We start from the raw sequence: 3,869 nt of genomic DNA, 5'->3' as shown, positions 1-3,869 counted from the left end.
TCCGAATGCAGATTAATTCACGGAGGGATTCCTTCATGTACAGTCTCTAAAAGGAAATCCCTCCCTCGAAATGCTTTCAAATGGGCCATCGCCTGCTGGTACTGCGGTAAAACCCTGCATTGCGTGTTCTTTGCACAACAAAAGTAAACAGCGAGGAAAATGCCCAAAAAGCTGCGGGTTGTCAGTACTAATCAAATAAAGTGGATTTTTGAATCAGAAGAACTTTCTCATATCGTTATTTCGCCAAAGCCAGAAGGTTAACAGAAGAGACATCACACGCCCTTTGACCTCGATTACTTCAAAGGATTGGCCATTGCATATTCATTGGCATGTATTCCCATTACGTCGCAAAAAGCGACATCACACAGCCATTGCTTGTGATGTCAACCCCGGTGGGAGACAAGACTGGACATCAAAATAACTCGAGTAGTGACATTGACAATCCCTGACAGCAATGACATTGCGGAAGGGACATCACTCATCCATGGACACTGCATCATCTCAAGAAGTGACATCTCACATTTGACTGCAATGATATTTCTGGAAAGGACTTCATGGATTCGTCGTTGCTCATTACAGGACAAGGCACTCGAAGACGAGATATCAGGCATCTGTTGCTTAGCAATACCCCAGAAGTGACATCACGCACCAGATCACTTATTACATATCAAGAAGCAACATTACCTCTACGTCCCTCGTCCTCGACCCAGTCATTACTCATGAGGTATTCCACACGACAGGAAACAAAACAGGAAACGCTTTTAGACTCCACCCACCCTCCTGTCAGGTGCTATAACACACCTCACCACCAGAAGCATAACCTGTTTTGTTTCCTGTCGGTGGTTTGCTTGATGGGAGACGCTGGGGTGAGTGCCGGGCGCTTACCTGCTTCGTTTGTCCTGTGGATCCTCCTCTGCTGGGCTCTGGGGGGCTCCCATGGACCGTCGTGGGATTTCTTGGAGTGGGGCTGCTGGGCTTCCCTTTCTCCTCCTGGACTCAGGTGACCCGTACTGCTGGGCTTTGTGGGTCTTCCTGTTTCGTTTTTCCTGCCCCAGTCACGCTGATGGTTGTGCTGTGGATCTTCCTCCTGCTGCTTGCTGCTTTCCTGCTGGATCTTCGACCATGGACCAGGTAGGGGTTTGGGGCTGTGAGCGCTGGGCTGTTTTGGGGCGCGCTCCTCCCCTTTGGATTCCCCGATGTCGCCATTGCCTCCTTGCCTTGTGGGGGCCCTGGTGACGGCTCCTGCGTGTGCCTCTGGGTCGCGTTGTTCTCCCGACTGCTCTGGGACTGCCGGCTGTTTTGGCGGCGTCTTCCTGGATTTTGCGCGCATGCGCATTGCCCCCTGTTACACCCATCGGCCGTGTTCGGTGCCGGGTGCTGGTGTGGGCGGACGCCCGGGTGGGCTCCGGGCGCTCCGGTGCTTGGAGCGGAGTCGTGCCTGATCCGTGTTTGTACACGGTTGCGCGTTCTGTGCCCAGTAGGCCTTCTGGGAGGAGCACTTGGATTGATAGCTGCGGGAGGTCGGGACGCTGTTCTGGTTCCGCGTCTGTCTTTCTTGCCGCATCGGTGAGTTTCCGGCTGGGATGCCTGTCCTGATTTGTGCCTATTGGTGCTGAAATCTCCATTTCCTGCTCGGCGGTGCAGTGTTTCCAGGGTTGTTTTCCCCGCTGGCTGCCGCTGCGGGCTCCCGGTAGCCCCGAGTCCGGACGGGACTCTGACCACTATCCGTGCCGGTGGATACTGGCTGCTTCGCCTGTTCGGTGGGACAGGTTTTCTTTGCCTCCCCGTGTAGCGGCTGCTACGGGGATCTTTCTGGCTGAAAAAGTTTTGCCCGATGTCCGTGGGGTTTTTGTTGCTGCCTGGTTCTATGCTCTATTCACCCTAGGACGTTCTTGGTGCTACATGTGATCTGTGGGGAGAACGTGCAGGTCCGGTATGCCGTCTCTTCTGGGATGGCCTTGTTCGCTGTACTTGCACTGTGCCGTGCCGTGTTTTTGTGTTTTGTGCTAGGGTGGCAGGCTGGCCTTCTGGAACACGCCAAGCTACAGACCAGAGACTCCTGGGGATGCCGGGGATTGAACCCGGGGCCTCATGCATGCGAAGCATGCGCTCTACCACTGAGCTACATCCCCTCCACTAGCCTCTACTGTTTATGGAGCAGCTGTTTGTTTCGTTCCCCATTGCAGTGGTCTTTGCTGCGCTTCCTCTACATTTGACTTCTGCGTTGCCCGGTGTTCACGTGCGCTGTGGCCTGGACGCTGGTCTTCTGCATTTTGGCGTCCTGGCTTGGCGTCTGGTGGGGGTCTGCTGACGGTAAGTGCTCGGCAGTGTTGTTCTTTCATCGCTTTCCGTTGGAGGAGTCTGTTCCACTGCACTGCGTTCCCTCTCCTGCCCTCTCCTGTTCTACTGGGGTAGTTGCACGGATGCCTGGAGCTCGGCTTGGAGCGTTGGTCGTTTGCTGCCTCCGTCGTGTGGGGTGGTGTTTCTTTTCCGGTGGGGCCTCCTCCCCTCTCCTGGGATGCCTGGAGGTGTGCTGATGCCCGGTTTGGGCGCCTTCTTCTGGACTCCTGTTGCTTGCTGTTGGGATTTCTGTTTTCTTCGGTTCTTCTTGTCCTTGTTTTCTCCTTTTTGGAATGTGGCTGACTCTTTGCCTTTCTCCGTTCCTGTGGACTCTGCGGTGGCCTGTCTTATGGGTCGTCCTTCCATAGCTGCTGGTCGCGTTCTGATGGACGGTGTGGGCGAGTGGGCATATTCTGCCCTGAAGATGTCTTCTGCTGCTTCTCATCTGGCTGTTCGTTCGGGCGTTTCTGGACTGGCGTCTGTGGCCCGCCTGGAGGATCACATCTCTCGGTCGACGCCTTTGCTTCTGTGGGGGCTTCTGCTGTGTCCTGTAGTTCCTCTGTTGCTACCCGCCGTATCCTGTTTCTGCTGGCTTGGATGTCGGACGCGGCCCGGCGTTCCATGGCTTTGGGGCCGCCTTCCGCTGATGCCTGTCTGTTTGGTGTCTCTCTGGAGGTGTAGCTACTCAGGGTCTTCGAGGTGCTCCAGCATTCTTTGTCCTTTCGTGTTCTTCCGCCCAGAGGGGGTTCCTCCTTCTCTGGTGCCTGGACTTTCCGCCTGCCTTCTGGGTTTCGCCGGTCCTCCTTTTGGGCTCAGCGTGGATCTGGCAGGTTTTTTTTCCCGGAAGTTTCTGGAGGTGTCTCAGTGGGGTGCCGGGTCTGGTCCGCAGCGTCCGGACTATGCCACCCTGGGGCCCGTTCTCGCTGGTGGTCCTCCTCTGGCTGTTGGGTGTCTTCGCAGGCTCCTTCGTGCTTGGCGCCTGACGTCCTCGGGCTGATGGGTGCTGGCTGTTTTGTCAGAAGTTCAGGGGGGGTCTTCGCCCTTCGGGGTCTGCACTTGTTCGTGCTGGAGTTCCTGTTCGTGATGGTGTCTCTCCGGAAGATTTTCGGCTGATCCAGTCCGGTTGGATGTTCTCCTCTCTGGACCTCCATGTTGCGTGCCTGCACGTCCCGGTGGCTGTGCGGTGTCTACGTTTCCTGCGCTTCTGCCTGCTGGGTCGGCGCTGGCTGTTCTGCGTCCCCCCCTTTGGTCTTCGGTCCGCCCCCCGGGTGTTCTCCGTGGTGATGGCTCCCTTGGTGGCCCTTCTCCATCTCCTGGGGGTGTCTGTGTTCCCGTGTTTGGACGTCTGGTTGGTTCGGGATCCGTCCCTGGCGGTCGTGTCTCGCCGCCTTCACTTGTCCATGTCTTCTCTCTGGGGCCACGAGTGTTTGTTCTACTTGCCCATTTGTCTCCTGGTGCCTGCGTCCCGGAGGACCTTCGTCGGGCCAGTGTTCTATTCTGTGTTGGGCTGGTTGTTCCTGTCAGACGCC

The 3,869-nt window shown here is 56.5% G+C and overlaps 1 non-coding gene across 1 annotated transcript; it reads right to left on the bottom strand.

Moving 5' to 3' along the window:
• Window positions 1–2,060: 2,060 nt before the first annotated feature.
• On the bottom strand, window positions 2,061–2,132 carry TRNAA-CGC (transfer RNA alanine (anticodon CGC)). The gene has a single exon. It is a non-coding gene; the product is annotated as a tRNA-Ala (tRNA).
• Between the last annotated feature and the right edge of the window lie 1,737 nt (window positions 2,133–3,869).

Source organism: Lissotriton helveticus, chromosome 10 (genome assembly GCF_964261635.1).
Source record: "Lissotriton helveticus chromosome 10, aLisHel1.1, whole genome shotgun sequence".
NCBI lineage: Eukaryota > Metazoa > Chordata > Amphibia > Caudata > Salamandridae > Lissotriton > Lissotriton helveticus.
The sequence above is the reverse complement of the archived record's forward strand: the minus strand, read 5'-3'. Positions and strand labels throughout refer to the sequence as shown.